Source organism: Podarcis raffonei, chromosome 10, assembly GCF_027172205.1.
Source record: "Podarcis raffonei isolate rPodRaf1 chromosome 10, rPodRaf1.pri, whole genome shotgun sequence".
In the NCBI taxonomy this organism is placed as follows: domain Eukaryota; kingdom Metazoa; phylum Chordata; class Lepidosauria; order Squamata; family Lacertidae; genus Podarcis; species Podarcis raffonei.
Window position 1 is genome coordinate 71,255,800 of NC_070611.1, and position 22,701 is coordinate 71,278,500.

The 22,701-nt window shown below is 46.9% G+C and overlaps 1 long non-coding RNA gene across 1 annotated transcript in view; it reads right to left on the reverse strand.

Annotated features, from left to right (window-relative positions):
* Positions 1–10,468: 10,468 nt before the first annotated feature.
* LOC128421840 (uncharacterized) overlaps positions 10,469–22,701 on the reverse strand; it is a 41,154-nt gene continuing 28,921 nt past the window's right edge. Inside the window, exon 2 of the long non-coding RNA XR_008332379.1 lies at positions 10,469–10,499. This is a non-coding gene — a long non-coding RNA (uncharacterized LOC128421840). The remainder of the gene's footprint in view (positions 10,500–22,701) is intronic.

A 22,701-nucleotide genomic window follows, 5' to 3' on the forward strand; every position in this document is an offset into this window, starting at 1 on the left:
CGTTTACCTTCCCGCTAGTAAGCGGTCCCTATTTATCTACTTGCACCTGGGAGTGCTTTCGAACTGCTAGGTTGGCAGGCGCTGGGACCGAACAACGGGAGCGCACCCCGCTGCGGGGATTCGAACCGCCGACCTTTCGATCGGCAAGCCCTAGGCGCTGAGGCTTTTACCCACAGCGCCACCCACATCCAAATTTAATAAATAATAGTTTGCAAAAATGACAAAACATTAGAACCAAGTAGAACAACCAAGTAAAAACCTAGAAACACAACTGTGCAGATAAAATATAGGTCTGACAGATCCCGCCCTGCCACAGATCCTTGAAACTTTTCCAATTCAGGCCCAAAAGCCCAGGTTTAAAAAGGAGATATGTAATGATGGAGCCAGGCGAGACCTCCCTGGGGAGAGCATTTCACAAATGGGGAGCCACCACGGAAAAGGCCCTGTATTGTTGTTGTGTGATGGCTGCTGGTCTGAGACTTTCCCCCTGAAGATGGGCATCCTTCAGAGACAACCCAGTCGTAGGAGACAAGGAGTATATCCTTTGGTGACTACCTCTTCAGTGGATTCTGTGGAATGGCCTCCGTCTTAACAAGGCACAAATAAACCTCAGTTCTTCTAATAATGCAGTCGGCATCTTGGGTTTATGTTGGCTCTGCGCAATGTCTCTCTTCGTGTGGACGTTTTATTTGGTCTGACCTGAATCTATACATTGAGCCAAGAGTGGGGAACCATCACTCAGCCTGAGGTCCGCGTTCATTGCTGGGCCATCTTCTGAGGGCCACACACCCATCGCAGGCAGGTGGGACAATGGATATACCATATTTTCCCATGTATAAGACTAGGTTTTCCCCCCTTAAAAATAATGTCCAAAATTTGGGGGCGTCTTATACACGGATACATCTCCCCCCATTTCCTTAAATCTGAGTCCCCCAAAATAGGGGGCACCTTATACATGGGGGGGGGCGTCTTATAGACGGAAAAAATACAGTATATTTTGCCTTTGGAACAATAGCTTAGTATCTACACACACCCTTCTTACCTGCGGGAGGTGCTGGGATTATCTGTCCCTTCCCAATTCTTGTGATCAGGAGCATAGCTGCCAACTTTTTCCTTTTCTTGCGAGAAATCCTATTGGGAATAAGGGAATTTCCCTTTAAAAAAGGGAAACGTTGACAGCTATGATCGGGAGAGATGCCTTGGACTCCGGGGCTACTCTGCTGTGTGGGGAACAGCGCCTCTTGGAATGACCGTGCTGTAAGATCTGGGCTTCCTCCATGCAGACTGAAGGTGTAAATAGGTGAACAAATCATTTCTTAAAGCTACCACAGTCTCTGCTCTGACTTCAGTTCTCCCAAAGGAGCACAAAACCAGAGTGAGTGCCTGGACCGCCCTGGAATCTTACAACCGCTCGGCAGAGAACAGGGATGGTGCCCGAGTTATGCAACATTGGTGTTAGAAGTGGGATTTGCCTTTCCTGGAGAGAAGGCCTAGGAACAATGTGCGCCTGAAGCCAAAGCTGGGTGGAGGAGGACCGAGAACCATAGCTGTCAACGTTTCCCTTTTTTAAAGGGAAGTTCCCTTATTACGAATAGGATTACTCGCAAGAAAAGGGAAAAGTTGACAGCTATGCCGAGAACCCCTGAGCTGGAGAGAAGGTTATTGTAACGCACTCTATGTGGGGCTGCCCGTGAGACTGACCCAGAAACTCCAGCGGGTGCAGAATGCCGCGGCGAGACTCCTTACAGGGCTCTCGCCACGGGATCACATTCACTTGGTGCTATGCCAGCTGCACTGGCTCCTGGTGGAGTACAGGATCAAGTTCAAGGTTCTGGTTTTGACCTTTAAAGCCCTATACGGCCTAGGACCCTTTTACCTACAGGACCGCCTCTCCTGGTATGTCCCATGGAGGACCTTGCGGTCTTCAAACAAAAACATCTTGGAGGTCTAGGGCCACAGGGAGGTTAGGCTGGCCTCAACCAGAGCCAGGGCCTTTTTGGCCGTGGCCCCGATCTGGTGGAACGCTCTGTCACAAGAGACCAGGGCCCTGCGGGACTTGACATCTTTCCGCAGGGAAGACGGAGCTGTTCCACCAGGCCTTTGGCCAAGGCACAGTCTGACCCCCTCCTTCTGTAATCCTCACAGAACTCTAGCCCAGTGGTTGCCATTAATTTGATTCTGAATTGATTTTAGAATGAATTGATTTTAGAATGTGTTTCAATTAATTGATTGTGATTTTAAGTAAACTGTGTTATTTTTACTGTTGTTAGCCACTCTGAGCCCGGCTTCGGCTGGGGAGGGCGGGATATAAATAAAATTTTATTATTATTATTAAGGAAAGAAAAAGGCAAGCGCACCTCACGGCATAATCATGGAGGTAGAAAAAAATCACAAGGGTAATTTAGTTGTTGTCTGGTGTTGTTTAGTCGTTTAGTCGTGTCCGACTCTTCGTGACCCCCTGGACCAGAGCACGCCAGGCCCTCCTGTCTTCCACTGCCTCCTGCAGTTTGGTCAAACTCATGCTGGTCTCTTCGAGAACACTGTCCCACCATCTTGTCCTCTGTCGTCCCCTTCTCCTTGTGCCCTCTATCTTTCCCAACATCAGGGTCTTTTCCAGGGAGTCTTCTCTTCTCATGAGGTGGCCAAAGTCTTCAGGATCTGTCCTTCCCGTGAGCACTCAGGGCTGATTTCCTTCAGAATGGAGAGGGTTGATCTTCTTGCAGTCCATGGGACTCTCAAGAGTCTCCTCCAGCACCAGAATTCAAAAGCATTCTTCGGCGATCAGCCTTCTTTATGGTCCAGCTCTCACTTCCATACATCACTACTGGGAAAACCATAGCTTAACCCCCGGCAATGCAGGAATCTTTTGCCCAACATGGGGCTCAAACCCCCAACCCTGAGAGTACGAGTCTTGTGCTCTACCAGCTGAGCTATCTCAGTTGACTCAAGACTTCTGCAATCCAGACATCACCAGATGCAGCTTTGGGGTTGACCCTTCTCTCCTTACAGACCCTACAGCACTAACAATTCCTCCCGATTCTGCATTTTGCCGGTTCCTGCCTGGAGAATTTGTTGACTTTGGCCCGCAAGGAGGAAGGGAAACTGGATCATGGTTTGCGGCTTCGTTCCAAAGTCGTCACCGTGGTCCAAAGACAACACAGTGGCCCGGTGCTGTGCGCCTCAGTGGAAATCTCAAAAAAACGGTGAGGGGTGAAGCGGTTGGTTCCACAGCTCACATTTAATGGGGAAGGGCAAGAGAGGTGTTTTTGCTCCTGTGTTATCTGCAGTCCGGATGTGTTGGACGGTGTAACCCAGGCTAATCTCCCCCAGTCCACGTACCCCAGGCATCCTGCAAAGAGGGAGACAGGGAAGCAGTCCTTCTCCAAAAACAAAAACAAATAACCAGAGGGGAAGGGTCAAGCAGGAAAATGCCATACAGATGCGGATTTATTTCTTTTTTAAAAATAATATCTTTTATTCAGTTTTACACTACACATTTAAATTCAAACGTTAGACATAATCATCAACATCTAAATGTTCCCTGAAACCTTAGATTTCCTTCCACCCTTCCATGGTTTCCATTTTCAGTCTTTTTCAACTGCATCATATATTTTCTCCGTTTTTCTTAAAATACAGTCATACCTCGGGTTACAGCCGCTTCAGGTTGCGTGTTTTCGGGTTGCAGATCGCCAAAACCCAGAAGTACCAGAACGGGTTACTTCTGGGTTTCGGTGGTCGCGCATGCGCAGAAGCACTAAATCACACTTTGCGCATGCGCAAAAGAGCTGAATCGCAACCCGAGCGTCCACTGTAATCCATTTTTACCTTATAGTACGTTACAAGCCTTACTCAAATCCTGCCAGAGCTTCTAGTTGTTTACAGTGTTCTCTTAGATAATTTGTAAATTTCTCCCATCCCTTATGAAAGTTTCTCTCTAGCCTGGTTTCTGATTTTCCCAGTCATTTTCCCCATTTCGGCGTAGTCCATCATCTTCATCAGCCATTCCTCTCTGGTCGGAACTTTATCTTCTTTCCATCTCTGGTCCAGTAGTCTCCACGCTGTTGTCGTCGTTTCTGTTAAGTTGTGGGTGAACATATCAGACAACACAGCGATTCTTCAAACAGCTCTTGTTTATTCACAGGCCAGAACTGAACTGAAGGGTTCAGCCAGCCTGCTTATATAGAGCTCTACTACAATGCAACAGTAACCACTTTCTGTAACTATCCAATCACTGAACGTCACTTTCAATCCCTTATTTGCATATGTGGACCTGAGTGAAAACTATCTACAGTATCCCCCTGCTGGCCCAGGGTGAGAACTTCAGTACATAACAGTTTCTGCTCCTTTGGTATCTCTGCACCGGAAATCCCTAGTAAAAAAGCTTCTGGTTTTTCCACAAACGTTATTTTAAACATTTTTTTCAACTCGTTATAAAGCATTTCCCAGAATGCTTTTGTTATCTCGCATGTCCACCACATGTGGTAGAATGTGCCTTCCTTCTTACACTTCCAAAATACATTCAAACCAGGATTTATGATTGGTGGCAGAACATCTATCTTGCATTAAGAAGGTCTTGGGTTCAAATCACGGCATCTCACTGGCTACTGCCAGTGGCGAGCAGTGCATTTTTTTTTGTAGGGGAACAGTTAGGGCAGGGGCACCAGCTTGCCAGGGCGATATGGGGCTGGGGTGGTGTTGCAACACGCACAGAAGCATCGCCCCTCCCTCCCTAAGCCACGCAGAAGCTTCTCAGCCTTTGGGGCCTCTGACAAGATGTTGGAGCCTTGCTGCCGCCTCCCCAAAGCTGGGTGGATTTTGGGCAGGTGGCGGGAGGGCCCTTGGACCCTGTCAGAACATTGTGCCTCCAATAATAATAATAATCATCATCATCATCATCATCATCATCATAAAAAAATGTTATTTATATTCCGCCCTCCCCAGCCGAAGCCGGGCTCAGAGCGGCTAACAACAATAAAAGTAACACAGCATTCTAAAATCAATTCATTCTAAAATCATTTCAGAATCAAATTCATGGCAACCATTGGGCCAGAGTTCTGTGAGGATTACCAAAGGAGGGAGTCAGGCTGTGCCCTGGCCAAAGGCCTGGTGGAACAGCTCTGTCTTGCAGGCCCTGTGGAAAGATGTCAAGTCCCGCAGGGCCCTAGTCTCTTGGGACAGAGCGTTCCACCAGATCGGGGCCAGTACTGAAAAGGCCCTGGCTCTGGTTGAGGCCAGCCTAACCTCCCTGTGGCCCAGGATCTCCAAGATGTTTTTGTTTGAAGACCGTAAGTTCCTCCGTGGGACTTACCAGGAGAGGCGGTCCCGTAGGTACGAGGGTCCTAGGCCGTATAGCCAGGCAGAAGCTTCCTGGGCTTTGGGGAAGGAGCTGCCAGGCCCCTAGTCCATGGACTTGACGCCACTGGCTGCTGCCAGCCTGTGTTGACAGTACTAAACTCATTGGACCCAGAGGTCTGGCTCAGTTCAGGGCAGCCCCTTGTGTGCTCCGTGCTCGTCAAAGTTGGGGTGTCGAACATACACTGCAGTGAATGAACATTGCAGTTTGATGATGATGATGATAAGAAGAAGAAGAAGAAGAAGATCATCTATGGGCTATTTTTAAAATGAGGCTGCATTTTAAATTGCATTTTAACCTGCATTTTAGATTAGTTTTTTCCTATTATGTTTTTACTGTAATTTTATTGGTGTTAGCCGCCCTGAGCCCAGCTCTGGCCGGGGAGGGTGGGGTATAAATAAAAATTATTATTATTATTATTATTATTATTATTATTATTATTATTATTATTAAGTTGTTCACAAAGCTGGGCAAAGAAGGAGGAAGCTGATGTTCAGAGACAGGCAACTCGATTGGGCATCACTCCTGCAAAAAAAAAATTGCTCGTGGTAACACGAAATCACAGTGAAAGCTGAGCTGAAACAGCTGCAGGGATTTTCCAGACAGGAAGTTGCCACACAAACACACACACACACACACACACACACACACACACACAGAGTGGGGGGAAGGGAAGAGAGACTTTTCAGCAATGTTTAGAGGAGGGGCAAGCTGAGCCTTAATGGCCTATTGGTCTGGGGGATCTGGTTTTCTCATTAATGTTCCGCACCACCTCTGGATTTCAGGAACTCAAGAGAGGAAGACACACTCGCGCACACAGGTTCACAGCCTGCCCTTTATTTATTGCTTTAGTAATTTAGAAAACGTGCACTCCACCCTCCCAGCACCGCTGGGCGGCTTAGATTGTTTAAAACCAGTATATCACAAAAGCATACGAAACAAACAGTCAGCTGCAGTAACTTAAAAACCAGGTAAAATATCGGAACCAGCTGTTTAAAAAACAACAACACCCTAAAACGGCAAATTAAAAGCTTGTCTGGATTTTAAGTTGTGTTCATAGTTTCCAAGTTACAAATAATTGTTCCATTTTATTCACGGCTGAGACCTGGAACAATTCCGTACTTTGGATTTAAAGCACTGTTAAGACCAGTAGGGACGTGGGAGGCGCTGTGAGTTAAACCACAGAGCCTAGGACTTGCCCATCAGAAGGTCGGCGGTTCGAATCCCCAAGTAGATAAATAGGTACCGCTCCGGCGGGAAGCTAAATGGCGTTTCCGTGCGCTGCTCTGGTTTGCCAGAAGCGGCTTAGTCATGCTGGCCACATGACCCGGAAGCTGTACGCCGGCTCCCTCGGCCAGTAAAGCGAGATGAGCGCAGCGACTGGATCTAATGGTCAGGGATCCCTTTACCTTTAAGACCAGTTTAATGGCCATGGCTTCCCACCCCAAGGGATCCTGGGACCTGTAGTTTGTTCAGGGTGTTGAGAGTTGTTAGGAGACGTTGATTCCTTGTCCAGAGCAGGGCTGGCCCACCCATGAGGCAAGATGAGGCAACTGCCTCAGGCGGCAAGATCCACGGGGCAGCAGGTAATGATGTTGATCATTCTTTTCCCCTTGTCTGCAACGTAGGTCTTCCCTCACCCTTTCTTCCCTGACGGAGAAAGGAGATGCCATTTGGGGGTCTGCTTCGGGTGGCAAAATGTCTTGGGCTGGCCCTGGCCCGGAGTTACGATTCTCCGAGTGAACAGTCAATCCCTCTTCATAGGGAAGTTGAACAACACTGGCTATCTAGGCATAAAAGGTAAAGGTAAAGGGACCCCTGACCATTGGGTCCAGTCGTGACCGACTCTGGGGTTGCAGTGCTCATCTCGCTTTACTGGCCGAGAGAGCCGGCGTTTGTCCGCAGACAGCTTCCAGGTCATGTGGCCAGCATGACTAAGCCGCTTCTGGCGATCCAGAGCATCGCATGGAAACGCCGTTTACCTTCCCGCTGGAGCGGTACCTATTTATCTACTTGCACTTTGACGTGCTTTCGAACTGCTAGGTTGGCAGGAGCAGGGACCGAGCAACGGGAGCTCACCCCGTCGCGGGGATTCGAACCGCCAACCTTCTGATCGGCAAGTCCTAGGCTCAGTGGTTTAACCCACAGCGCTACCCGCGTCCCTTTCTATCTATGCATGCACCTCCTCTAATATCAGAGTCAGTAGGCATTGCAGTACTCCAAGCGGGAGATAACTAGAGCATGCACCACTCTGGCGAGACAGTCTGCGGGCAGGTAGGGTCTCATCCTGCGTACGAGATGGAGCTGGTAGACAGCTGCCCTGGACACAGAATTGACCTGAGCCTCCATGGACAGCTGTGAGTCCAGAATGACTCCCAGGCTGCGCACCTGGTCCTTCAGGGGCACAGTTACCCCATTCAGGACCAGGGCGTCCTCCACACCTGCCCGCCTCCTGTCCCCCCAAAACAGTACTTCTGTCTTGTCAGGATTCAACCTCAATCCATTAGCCGCCATCCATCCTCCAACCGCCTCCAGACACTCACACAGGACCTTCACCGCCATCACTGGTTCTGATTTGAAAGAGAGGTAAAGCTGGGTATCATCCGCATATTGATGGACACCCAGCCCAAACCCCAGCAGCTGCATGTAGATGTTAAAAAGGATGGGAGAGAGGACAGAGCCCTGAGGCACCCCACAAGTGAGAGCCCAGGGGTCCGAATATTCATCCCCCCCCCACTTTCTGAAGATGGACCAGGAGGAAGGAGCGGAACCACTGTATGACAGTGCCCCCAGCTCCCAGCCCCTCAAGACGGTCCAGAAGGATGTTATGGTCGATGGTGTCAAAAGCCGCTGAGAGATCCAGCAGAACTAGGAAACAGCTCTCACCTTTGTCCCTAGCCCGCCGGAGATCATCAACCAGTGTGACCAAGGCAGTTTCAGTCCCATGATGAGGCCTGAATCCCGACTGGAAGGGATCCAAAATTCAGGGCAGATGGAAGAAAGGAATTCTTTGTGCAGCGCTGGTCATCTAGGGAACTGTGTTCTGCAGGAGCCAATGATGGCCACCAACTTGGGTGAATTTAAAAGAGTTTGACCCTGTGGTCAAAATTTGGAATGCCATTTTCCCGCACGCCGTCTTCCTGTTCTTTCTCATGAGAGCACGCCGGCCGTTTGGGTTTGCCGTGATCTCCGTAGTTTCCTTCCTCCCCCCCCCAACAACCCCCGACACATTTTCCAGGCACAGTGCCCGAAAGCAAGACCTCTGCCACAAAAGTCTGCCACTTTTCCAGAGGGGAAACTGTGCTGCGAAATCTTGCGAGATACTGGCAACCAAAATGGCGGCCGTTCTCTTGCGATAAAAAATGGGACGTCCTTTTTTGGGGGGGCGACACATTTGTGGGGTGCGCTTGCCGGTTTCCCACAGACCTGCCTGTTTCGGGGAACTTGCTTAATTGTTTCCACGTTGTTCACCTCGCCCCATAGATTGGCCTCTTCCTGCAGGCAGGCTGTAGCCCCCCTCCCCAATTTCCACTTAACCAGTTTCATCTGTGAACTAAACTCTTTGTTTAGCTTGGACGCTGTCGGGACAAGAGAGCCAAGCCCCAGAGAGGTGCGGCTCGACATTTTCCCCTTGCCGTAACCAGGCCCCTTTGCTAGGCCTTACAGTAAAGGAGCTGTTTGCGTGCCAAATATATATATATATATTATCTTCATGCAGGGGCGGAGAGCTTTTAAGTCTCCTGTACGGGGCCCCACGTCATGTGTTAGCGTTTAAGGAAATTCAGGAGCTATGAACAGGCTGCAGCACTCTCCTCAGCTCTCACCCTCAAACAGCTTGTGTTTAAAGCTTGCTTTTTAAAATTTTTATTGATACAGCAAGAAAAGAAAAAAGGGAAAACACTAATACCAAATTACACACAAGAATAACAATAGATACTGAATTTTCTTAACGAACAATAAGACATAAATTGGTCTTAACACTAAAGACCCAACCTCCCGTCTAGTCCATATTTCGATTTTATATAACTTATTGCCAGTACACACTTTTATCACTATTAAACTTTTTCTTAATATATCTTAATTCCTATATCTTAATTCCTATATCTTAATTCCTATATCTTAATATATCTTAATTCCTATATCCTATATCCTCGAATGCTGCAACCGAGTTTAAACTACTATATTTATATTTCAAATATTCTTTGAAAACCTCCCATTTTGAAACAAATTCCTGTTTTGATTTATTCTTTATTTTTTTCTGGTATACCATCTAATTCTGCATATTCTGTCAGCTTTTGGATCCAATCTTGTATAGAGGGAATTTCATTACTCTTCCATTTTGCCGCGATAAGAACTCTTGCTGCCGCCGCAGTGTATAAAAGATACCCTTCTTCTTTTGCGGAATATCCAGATCTGTAATTCCCAGGAGGTAGGCCTCTGGTTTTTTATTTAAAAAGATCTTTAACATTTTTTGCAGTTCTGAATGAATACTCTCCCAGAATGCCTGTATTTTCTTACTGGCTCAGCTGGAAGCGTAGAAGTGCAAGGTCTAGGGTTCAAAGGAAAGGGACCTTGCGTCGAGAGACACAACTGCGCGCACACACAAACACCCACACACCCGGCCACAGGTATATTTTTCTAGATATAATTTTTATTAAATTTTATGTTTTGCAATTTAAAATACTCATTTTAACAAACATCCTTAAAATATCAGTGACTTCCCTTCTTCTCTTTCCACGGTTCATTTTGCATATCACATATCCCTGCATATTTTACAAAAACTAAACCATTCAGTACAGTCATACCTCGAGTTATAGCCGCTTCAGGTTGTGTTTTTTCGGGTTACGGACCGCCAAAACCCAGAAGTACCAGAACGGGTTACTTCCGGGTTTTGGCGGTCACACATGCGCAGAAGCTTGCACATGTGCAGAAGCGCCGAGTCGCAACCTGCGTGTGCGCAAACGCGGGTTGCAAACACTGCAGGCTGCGAACGTGCATGGATCATGTTCACAACCCGAGCGCCCACTGTATTCCGTTATTGCATTCGTCAAAACTTATTTACACTGTTGAATTTATCTCGATGCTGCCAACGTTTTCAGGTGTGCACAATTCCCCCCCATATATTCAATAAACGTTTTCCAATCTTCTCTAAAAGCATGTTCATGTTCTCTTATTCTATATGTCAAGTCTGCAAGCTGTGCATATTCTGTCAGCTTAAGTTGCCATTCTTCTTTGGTTGAGATCTCATTCATTTTCCATTTTGGGGCTAACAAAACACGGGCCGCAATAGTGGCATACATAAATAACCTTTTTTAACACCTGGGAATTTCCGTCTGAATTATCTCCAACAAAAAGGACTCTGTTATTTTAAACAAGTACTTTTAAACATTTTTTTCCAATTCATTATGGATTATTTCCCAATACTCTTTTACCCTTTTACAGGTCCACCACATATGAAAGAATGTTCCCATTTCTTGTAACTTGAAACCATGGTTTCAGTTCCTACCTTTCGGAGCAGGAGAAAACAAGCTTGCTCCATCCTCTGTGTGACAGCCCTTGAGATATTTGAAGATGGCTTTCATCTCTCCTCTCAGTCTCATCTTTTCCAGGCTAATCATGCCCAGCTCCTTCAACCATTCCTAATCAGGCTTGGTTTCCAAACCCTTGATCATCTTTGTCACCCTCCTCTGCAACCGTTCCAGCTTGTCAACATCCTTCTTAAATTGTGGCGTCTAGAACTGAACGCAGGACACCAGGTGCAGTCTAACCAAGACAGAATAGAGGAGTACAGGAGCCCACAAATGGTCTCTGAAAGACCTAAAATGTTCCCTGGGTTTGCATACAAATAATGTGCTTGACAGCTATACCAGCACTGCCATAGTGCTTTAGAAACATAGTGAATTCAGTAGATTTGCCTAAATGTTGTTGTTGTTTAGTCATTTAGTTGTGTCCGACTCTTTGTGACCCCCTGGACCAGAGCACGCTAGGCACTCCTGTCTTCCACTGCCTCCCGCAGTTTGGTCAAACTCATGTTTGTCTCTTCAAGAACACTGTCCCACCATCTCGTCCTCTGTCGTCCCCTTCTCCTTGTGCCCTCCATCTTTCCCAACATCAGGGTCTTTTCCAGGGAGTCTTCTCTTCTCCTGAGGTGGCCAAAGTCTTGGACCCTCAGCTTCAGGATCTGTCCTTCCAGTGAGCACTCAGGTCTGATTTCCTTCAGAATGGAGAGGTTTGATCTTCTTGCAGTCCATGGGACTCTCAAGAGTCTCCTCCAGCACCAGAATTCAAAAGCATCCATTCTTCGGCGATCAGCCTTCTTTATGGTCCAGCTCTCACTTCCATACATCTCTACTGGGCAGGGCACCCAAGATTTGCCTAAATGCAAATTCATAAATAACCTTTTTTGACACCTGGGAATTTCAGTCTGAGTTATCCCAAACAAAACCTGCCACAGAGTATTTCCACCACCCCGATCCCAACAGGATATGGCACACAAGTCCTCAGGAAACCCCTTACTTCCAAAGTTACTGGCAGGGAAAATGGGGACATTCTGGGATCAAATCAGAAGCTGGGACGGATTTCATTATTCTGAACTTTGTCCTTGGAAAATCTGTACACTTGGAAGTTCTGTTACCCTCAAAGCACCTTTGAAGCATTTTCATTACCCATAAAGGGTTTTGCTCATTTTGTTAGTTCAGGGTTCCTGGGCATTGTAACTCTGTGAGCGGTGGAGTTGTCCAGAGTTTCCTGGACATTTCCAGGATTCGGCCGTCGGAATGTGTCCAGGTGGAAATCACTTCAGTGTGCGGACTTACGGCGACCCGTGTTGAAAGTGCAGATTTTGGCAAGTTTCCTTAAAAAGAGCTCAAAAAGAAAGAAAGAAAGAAAGAAAGAAAGAAAGAAAGAAAGAAAGCTCAACAACTCTGGGCAAAACTGAAAAAGCTCAACAACTTTGCCAAAAATATGGCAACCCTAGTGAGCGGTAGGGTCAACAACCAATTCTCGTGCGTCCAATTGATGTGCAACTGCGCGCGCACGTGCGTTGTGCCGAATCTGGGACATTAAAAATGTCAAAAACCATCCTAAAACATCACAGAAAGGGTGAAAAATCATGAAAACAGTGCCTTGCAATGAACATTGAGGCCTGTGGTGTTTGAGCGAAGAAATTTGGAGCGAGCGATTGTGGTGGAGTTTGGCTCTTGGCAAATGCCGCTGGTTTTTAAAAGGGTTTTCCAAGAGTTTTAGATGGTGTTTGCTGGCTTCTCCAGTGGTGTTTTAAAGGTGTGTGATTTCTCGTAAATGTGCAGTGCCCCCGGACGTAACCCCCACATAAATGGGGAGTTGCTTGTACCCAGAATTCTTTGAGAGAAGCAACATTCTTTGAATGCTCTTTGGAGGTATAGAGTGCCAATCTCCCCATAAAGGTAAAGAGACCCCTGACCATTAGGTCCAGTCGTGGACGACTCTGGGGTTGCAGCGCTCATCTCGCTTTATTGGCCGAGGGAGCCAGCGCACAGCTTCCGGGTCATGTGGCCAGCATGACTAAGCCGCTTCTGGCGAACCAGAGCAGCACACGGAAACGCCGTTTACCTTCCCGCCGGAGTGGTGCCTATTTATCTACTTGCACTTTGATGTGCTTTCGAACTGCTAGGTGGGCAGGAGCAGGGACCGAGCAACGGGAGCTCACCCCGTCGCGGGGATTCGAACCGCCAACCTTCTGATCAGCAAGTCCTATGCTCTGTGGTTTAACCCACAGCGCCACCCGCGTCCCAATGTCCCCATATCTCCCTGCAATGTCCCCATATCTCCCTGCAAATGAATCAGGACAAAGTTTGAATGACAGCCCACCTGGGAACACCCTGGGTTGCAAACGATGCTTTTTCCAAAATGGTTTTTGTTTCTTGGGAAGAAGGGGGAAAGGTGCGAGCTTTCAGCACTTAAAACTGAAGGCTTTTCCATAGCTTCTTCCTCCAGAATGCAGATGTGCAGCCAGTGCCTCTGCCTTATCTGTCTGTATCAAGCCATAATACAGAAAGTCTCCAGCCGAGGGAGCCATCTCAGCAGTTTCCTAGCCTCGGGCTGAATGCTCTCTGTCAAACAGGTTTCACCACATGTGTATTTCATGGAGCAGAGAGGCCACAGAGGTTGCGCTGGTGGACTGGTTGTCACTGCATGTAAAAAATCAAGGAGGCAACTTGCATGCAGAGACAAGTGAGTTGTGTGTTGTTGTTGTTTTAAAAAAGGAAATCTGAGGAATCTGGAGGAAAGTGAGAAACCTCCAGATCACAAGGCCCTGTGAAACTCCCTCCCACCAGATGTCAAGGAAATAAACAACGACAGTGGACGCTTGGGTTGCGAACGTGATCCGTGAGGGAGGCACGCTCGTAACCCGCAGCGTTCGCAACTGTTATGTACTGAGTTGAATAGGATCCAAACTGCAGCAGTCTGATTGGTCCTAGAACAATAGGATCCAAAAGGCAGCAGTCTGATTGGTCCTAGAACAATGCAGCAGTATGATTGGTTGGCAGGAACTACCCAATCATGCTCCAGATAGAAGTGAATCCACAACCTGATTGGCTTACAGTAGAATTCCGGAATTAGCCAATCATGTGCAGCCCATTGTGTAAATAATGTATATAAAGCAGATACTTTGAGGGGACTTTCATTCATTCCTCCTCACCACTATGAGCTGAATAAAGAGCATGAAATCACTTTGCGACTCTGAGTATATTTCAGCAACCCACAGCGCCGTGTCTACACACGCGTGGATTGTGATTCGGTGCTTCTGCGCATGCACAAAGCGCAATTTAGCCCTTCTGCACATGCGCGACCACCGAAACCTGGAAGTAACCCGTTCCGGTACATCCAGGTTTTGGCGGGTCCGTAACCCAAAAAAACGCAACCTGAAGCATCTGTAACCCGAGGTATGACTGTACCTGACTTTTAGAAGACATCTGAAGGCAGCCCTGTTTAGGGAGGTTTTTAATGTCTGATGTTTTATTGTGTTTTTAATATTTTGTTGGGAGCCACCCAGAGTAGCTGGGGAAACCTGGCCAGATGGGCGGGGTATAAGTCACAAATTATTATTATTATTATTATTATTATTATTATTATTATTATTATACTGTAAGGAAGCCTGTTGTGTACAAACGTAGACTTGCCGTGGACAAATTTCGCAATATTTGGAAATAATTATTATAAACACTGCATTAGGTTAAGTTAAGGTTAGGTTAAGGATACGTACAATACAGTGGTACCTCAGGTTACAGACTCCACTAACCCAGAAGTAGTACCTCGGGTTAAGAACTTCGCTTCAGGATGAGAACAGAAATTGCACGGCGGCAGCAGGAGGCCCCATTAGCTAAAGTGGTGCTTCAGGTTAAGAACAGTTTCAGGTTAAGAACGGATCTCCAGAACGAATTAAGTTCTTAACCCGAGGTACCACTGTAACAACCTTGTTAGTTTATAAGTTTTTCTTTCTGTTGTCCTTTTTTACACAGGTGTATCTTAACTATTAGGGATGTGGGTGGCACTGTGGGTTTAACCACAGAGCCTAGGACCTGCTGATCAGATGGCTGGCAGTTCGAATCCCCGCGAAGGGTGAGCTCCCGTTGCTTGGTCCCTGCTCCTGCCAACCTAGCAGTTCAAAAGCACGTCAAAGTGCAAGTAGATACCTTCCAGCGGGAAGGTAAACAGCATTTCCGTGTGCTGCTCTGGTTTGCCAGAAGCGGCTTAGTCATGCTGGCCACATGACCCGGAAGCTGTACGCCGGCTCCCTCGGCCAGTAAAGCGAGATGAGCGCCGCAACCCCAGAGTCGGTCACGACTGGACCTAAGGGTCAGGGGTCCCTTTACCTTTTTATCTTAACTATTGTGATCCTTTTCATGTCTTGTTTTACCTTGTGCGCTCATAATTTTATACTGGGTATTTATTTATTTATTTGGTTATTTATTTATTTATTTATTTATTTTCCAATAAAGAATATATATATGTGTGTGTGTGTCTGTGTGTGTGTGTCTGTTGGATAAGGCCAGTAGCCCTTCTAGGCTAGCATCCCCTTCTCACGGTGGCCAACCAGATGCCTGCGGGAAGCCCACAAACACCTTTCCGCTCCCTTCCATCGCCGTGGCACTCTGTGGCAAGGAGTTCCACAGGCCATTCCCCCGCCCAGCCCTCACCGAATGAAGAATCGTGTGCCTTTCCTGAATCTGTTAGGTAAGGAGAGTTGCTCGCCTTTGTTCCTCGAGTTTGAAACTAGGAGGCAGCTAATATTTCGGCCGCCAGGAGGCAGACAAGTATCGGCTTAGCAAGAGCGGCTCCAAGCTGCAATCCCACCCAATTCTCGCGTCCAGCTGCCACTGAGTTACCCAAACCTCAAACCTTTGTTCCGACTTGCGTGCTCAATTGCTTTTCCTTTTTCCCTGGGGCACAGGGTGCTTCCTCCCAAATCCAGATCAAAGCCGCAGGTACACCCCACACTTCCACTCAGATAAGTAAGTCTATATGGGGCTGGGGGGGGCTGTTTCCCACCAGATGTTCGGACTCCAAATCCCTTCAGCCCCTGCTTCCTTGGCCAATGGCCAGGGGTGGTCGGAGCTGTAGTACCGACAGGCAGTGGTGGTGTAGTGGTTTGAGTGCTGTTCGAAGAGCTGGGAGACCTGGGTTTGAATCCTACCCCCAACTCCGTCGTGAAGCTCACTGGGTGACCGGGGTGGGGGCAGTCACTGCCTCTAAGCCTAATAATAAATTAATAATATTTTTTTATTTATACCCTGCCCTTCCCGTTTCAAAAACTGGGCTCAGGGCGGCTAACAACAGATTTAAAACACTTAATTATAAAAGCAGCATAAAATACAGTATAAAAACATGAATAACAATAAAATTCAAAAATCAATTTAGGGGAAATAAGCATTAAATAATCCCCAGGGCTAGCTGGCTGAATTGGTCCTACTTGGGCCAGCAAGGAGACCAGGGGAGAATTAGCTGTGGGGTCTCATAAAAGGGGAGGGGGAGGGAAGAGAAGGGAAATAAAATATCAGGTTGAATTCAAATTAAAGGCCAGGTGGAGTAGCTCTGTCTTACAGACCTAGCAAAAGGAGCTTAAATCCTGAAGGGCCCTAGTCTCATGGGACAGAGCATTCCACCAGGTCGGAGCCATCACTAAAAAGGCCCTGGCCCTGGTGGAGGATAGTCTGACTTCCTTAGGGCCCGGGACCTCTAAACTATGGTTGTTCATGGACCTTAAGGTCCTCTGCGGGGCATAAGCCTAGCCTACATCACAGGGTTGTTGTAAAAACGAAAAGGTGAGTCAACATGAGGCTTTCGGCAGCGCATTCACGATCTGCTGTAAAAGAGATTAAATATGCAGTTAGATCTGGCACTTGTTTTCTTTGGCTGTTTACTCTCAAGTGGAGAAAATAATAGAAGTGTAGAGTTGGAAGGGATTCTAAGGATCATCCAGTCCAACCCGCTGCAATGCAGGAATCTGCAGCTGTCCCAGATGGGGATCAAGCCTGCAACCTTTGCGTTCTCAGCACCACACTCTAACCAACTGAGCTCGCCCTTTCCAAAACATTACACAAACCGGAATCCTTCAAAACACACTTCTCTGAATTTTGCAAAGCATTTCTCCAGCTAAGCAAAGTGGCCAAAAAGTCATATACAGTGGTACCTCAGGTTACAGACACTTCAAGTTACAGGCACTTCAGGTTACAGACTCCACTAACCCAGAAATAGTACCTCGGGTTAAAAACTTTGCTTCAGGATGAGAACAGAAATCGTGCACCAGTGGCGCGGCGGCAGCAGGAGGCCCCCTTAGCTAAAGTGGTGCTTCAGGTTAAGAACAGTTTCAGTTTAAGAATGGACCTCCAGAACGAATTAAGTTCTTAACCCGAGGTACCACTGTATTGGGATAAAGCATGGGTAGGCAAACTAAGGCCCAGTGGCCGGATCCGGCCCAATCGCTTTCTCAATCCGGCCCGCGGACGGTCTGGGAATCAGCGTGATTTTACATGAGTAGAATGTGTCCTTTTCTTTAAAATGCATCTGGGTTATTTGTGGGCAATAGGAATTTGTTCATTCCCCCCCACAAAAAAAAATAGTCCGACCCCCCACAAGGTCTGAGAGACAGTGGACTGGCCCCCTGCTGAAAATGTTTGCTGACCCCTGGGATAAAGTACGTCTCAAAATGCATGTATTGGTGAAAACGGTGTATTAAAATGTATTAAGTTAGGGGAAATCGCTTTGCAAAAAGGTGTACGTTAGGCAAGATTGCATACAAGAATATTGGAAGAAAATATGTCCTAAAATAATAGAGTCATACAGTTGGAGAGACAGTTCCACTATTTAGCCATAATCTCTTTTCCTGTGAAATGCTGGTGAATTGTCCAATGAGGACTTTTAAAAAGGAAAAAAAAAAGTTTGCAAGCCAGTGCAAAAAAAAAGTTAAAAGAGTGGGAAAATGAGAGAGGGAAAACTGTAAGGGATCGACTTGCCCATCATTGCCCAGAGTGGTGCATGCTCTAGTTATCTCCCGCTTGGACTACTGCAATGCGCTCTACGTGGGGCTACCTACATGGGGTGACCCAGAAACTACAACTAATCCAGAATGCGGCAGCTAGACTGGTGACTGGGAGCGGCCGCCAAGACCACATAACACCGGTCCTGAAAGACCTTCATTGGCTCCCAGTACATTTCCGAGCACAATTCAAAGTGTTGGTGCTGACCTTGAAAGCCCTAAACGGCCTCAAAGGCCCAGTATACCTGAAGGAGCGTCTCCACCCCCTCCGTTCAGCCCAGACACTGAGGTCCAGCTCCAAGGGCCTTCTGCCGGTTCCCTCACTGCAAGAAGCCAAGTTACAGGGAACAAGGCAGAGGGCCTTCTCAGTGGTGGCACCCGCCCTGTGGAACGCTCTTCCATCAGACGTCAAGGAAATTAACAACTACCTGACTTTTAAAAGACATCTGAAGGCAGCCCTGTTTAGGGAAGCTTTTAATGTTTAACAGACTACTGTATTTTAATACTTTGTTGGAAGCCGCCCAGAGTGGCTGGGGAAGCCTAGCCAGATGGGCGGGGTATAAATAATAAATTACTATTACTATTATTATTATTATTATTATTATTATTATTATTTAATATGATATTTTATTAAGTTTAACAATAGAAAAATAGAACAATAAAAACACAGAGAAACACAGAAAAAATATGAAAGACAACAATACAAACTTTCACAATACATAAAATACAAACATTTAACAAGAGAAGAAAACAACAACCGTCACACATAAAATAAAATAAGAAAAACACAAATCACTCTTTTCTAAATATTCATCTTCACTTAACTTATTTTCCTGACTTCCTCACGCCTCCCTTTTTTATATCCCTTTTTAAAAATTAGTTCAGCAAATTCATATCCTACTACTTTGTCCTAATATATTTTACCTCCCAAATTTATAATTTCAAATTTTTATCTCTTATTACTAGAACCCCTTCATTTTATTTCAATGTCATCAGCATTCATACATTTTACAATACTTCTGTAAATAGATTTTAAATTTCCTCCAATCTTCTTCCACCAACTCTTCTCCCTGGTCTCGGATTCTGCCAGTCATCTCAGCCATTTCCATACAGTCAATCAGTTTCATCTGCCATTCTTCCAAGGTGGGTATTTCTTGTGTCTTCCAATACTTTGCGATGAGTATTCTTGCTGCCGTTGTAGCATACATAAAGAAAGTTCTATCCTTCTTTGGCACCAATTGGCCAACTATGCCCAGGAGAAAGGCCTCTGGTTTCTTCACAAAAGTGCATTTAAGTACCTTTTTTATTTCATTATAAATCGTCTCCCAGAAAGCCTTAATCCTCGGGCACGTCCACCAAAGGTGAAAGAATGTACCTTCAATTTCTTTACATTTCCAACATTTATTATCGGGCATATGGTATATTTTTGCAAGCTTGACTGGGGTCATGTACCACCTGTATATCATTTTCATAATATTCTCTCTTAGGGCATTGCATGCCGTAAATTTAATCCCAGTGGTCCACAACTGTTCCCAGTTTATTCCTTGTGAGGTTGTCTAGAAAACAACCAGCATGACGCCCTTCCCACCTTCCTTGTGCTCAGACCCCCTCTCTGCTGCAACTCTCCAGGCTCCTCTGGGCGAGTCAGGCGTGAATCACCACCCTCGCCTTACCTCTCCCCCTGGCATTGAGCCAGGGAGCTAATCTCATGTGGAACAAGGAGTTGCCTTGGTGGGGTTGCCAAGATAAAACCGCAACCTAGGAGTGTTTTGTTCAGGAGGGGCCTCCCTGGTTTTTCGTGCCTTCCCACTCTCACCTCTTCAAGAAGGAAACACGGGGTTTATTTTTCCACTCAGGAAGAGTTGGGGAAGCAGATCTCTCCTGGTGCCAGAGACCTGCAGCCTTGTGGGCCTGGCTTTACATTCATTTGTTGCATTTACACAACTCGTGGTGGGGAACTGTTATGTACTGAGTTGAATAGGATCCAAAATGCAGCAGTCTGATTAGTCCTAGAACAATAGGATCCAAAATGCAGCAGTCTGATTGGCCCTAGAAAAATAGGATTCAGAATGCAGCAGTCTGATTGGTCCTAGAACAATAGGATCCAAAATGCAGCAGTCTGATTGGTCCTAGAACAATTCTCCTTCTTTGGAGGTCTTTAAGCAGAGGCTTGACAACCATATGTCAGGAGTGCTCTGATGGTGTTTCCTGCTTGGCAGGGGGTTGGACTCGATGGCCCTTGTGGTCTCTTCCAACTCTATGATTCTAGGATTCTAGGATTCAGAATGCTGCAGTCTGACTGGTCCTAGAACAATAGGATCCAAAATGCAGCAGTCTGATTGGTCCTAGAACAATAGGGTCCAGAATGCAGCAATCTGATTGATCCACAGGAGCCACCCAATCCAGCTCCAGATGGAAGTGAATCCACAACCTGATTGGCCTACAGGAGAATCCCGGAATTAGCCAATCACGTGTGGCCCATTGTGTCAATAATGTATATAAAGCAGATACTTTGGGAAAACTTTCATTCCTCCTCACCACTATGAGCTGAATAAAGAGCATGAAACCCACTCTCGACTCTGAGTATATTTCAGGAACCTTGGGCCCAGAGGTCAAATGTGGCCCTCAAGGCCTGCTTATGTGGCCCTTTGATTTATTTGCAGCCCACAGCCCTCAAACCGGCCTCGCTTTGCACCCACTGGCTGTAGCACAGCTGCTTTGGGCTTCTGCTATGCATTAAAAAGCAAACTCGCACCATGTTGTCGCTGTACTTCTTTGTTTCCCACCTAAATGGCTCAGGAGTAAACCCTACACAAATCTGGAGCAGAGTCCCCAAGACGGTTGGATGGCGCCTTGTATTTCTTCTTCTGGCAACTGCTGCAAGCCAAGCTGGAGCCAAACATCTGCTTTCTTTTGGCCCACGAGGCCAAGAAGAGATGGGGGTCTAGTCGTCTGGGCAGCCCAGGACCTCCAGACACACTGCCGGCGGGTGGGGTGAGGTGTGTGTGTCACTTTGGTGCTGCTAGGGCACCAAAAACAACGTGGGAGGCAGCAGTTATGATTCTGCAGCCACAGCAGGCGCTGTGATTTTCCAGTGGTTTGACTTCATGCCCTGGAGGTGCACTCTCTCTTGAGACAGACAGCTGCCAATGAAACCTTTTTCCTGGACCAGGAATCAAGGCTGTTTGCAAATTGTCTGTCTGTCTGTCGGTCTCTGTCTCTGTCTCTGTCTCTCTCACACACAGAGCTTTGAACCCCTTTTACTATACATCATCATCATCATTTATGATTTGTTCCTGCCCATCTGACTGGGTTTCTCCAGCCATTCTGGGCGGTTTCCAACAAAAATGAAAAATACATGAAAATGTCACACATTAAAAACTTCCCTGAACATGGCTGCCTTCAGATGTCTTCTAAATGTCAGGTAGTTGTTTATCTCTTTGACATCTGGTGGGAGGGCGTTCCACAGGGCGGGTGCCACTACCGAGAAGGCCCTCTGCCTGGTTCCCTGTAGCTTTGCTTCTCGCAGTGAGGGAACCGCCAGAAGGCCCTCAGCGCTGGACCTCAGTGTCCGGGCTGAACGATGGGGGTGGAGACGCTCCTTCAGATATACTGGGCCAAGGCTCTTTAAGGCTTTAAAGGTCAGCACCAACACTTTGAATTGTACTCGGAAACGTACTGGAAGCCAATGTAGGTCTTTCAAGACTGGCATTATCTATTATTATGATACCCTGGTTTCTTCACCAGCCTGCCTCATTGCTGCCTCTTGACCCCCCCTTCTGCTTCTACCTCTGTGTCTGAACTGCTCTCTGCCACAGACTCTCTCAGCTCGCTAAGCCCTGTAACCTCCTCAGCTTCCCTCTTCTCCGTCTGACCACCCATTGTTGTTCCACCACCACTCCCCGGGCTCTGAGCCTTACTTTCTGAGGTTTCCCCAGCTGGTTCCTGCCGCCATTCTTCTGCATCCAACCAGCCCATGATAGCTTCCGCTAAGTCCAACCCCAGGCAACCTTCTGCTATAATTGACAACCAACCATGCTTTGCAAATCCCTAGAAATCCTGGCTATTTTTAAAAAAAACAGTACACACGATTTAAGAACGAAACAGCCCCTATTATGGCCTTTTGCAACCGTCTTCTGAGCATTTGCAGCCACCGCCGCCGGCAATCTACTGTGGTGACAGAAAGAGAGATGTGGTTTTGCTTCTCACAAGGAGCAGGTTGTTCTAGAGGGAAATCTTGGCCGGAGTTGGGGAATTTGAAAGCGTTGACATCTATATGGTCCTTTCCCTCGGCTCTTGCGTTCCGTCGGGAGCAAAACAAGATGTCCACTGGTAATCCTTCCTTGGCCGGGTGGGGACAGGGAAAGAGGTAGAATCCCGAGTTCAGATCGGGCGAAGGAGCCCTGGCTTCAGCAAGCTTGACTTCTAAATATTTAGAGTGGAGCTGGATTGTCTTGTTAACACAAAGACACGCAAACCCAGACCTGCTATAAAAAGGTGGCAGATTTAACGCTGGGAATCCCAAACTTTCAAGGGCGGTTTGGGTTTTATGTCCTGGTAAAGTGCCTTACATAACAGTTTGGCCGGAAAGAGGGAATGATCCTCCTTCAGGGCCAAGTGTGGTCTTAGGTCACCTCCAGACGTCCAGTATTTTGCAAGGGGAATTCCAGCTCGAACCTGAAATTTCAGTTTCTGCAGTTAAAGCGCATTATTATTATTAATATTATTATTACTTGAGTTTATATACTGCCCTACACCCGGAGATCTCAGGGCGGTTCAGTGAAAACACCACAACATATATGTTGTTGTTGGTTAGTCGTTTAGTTGTGTC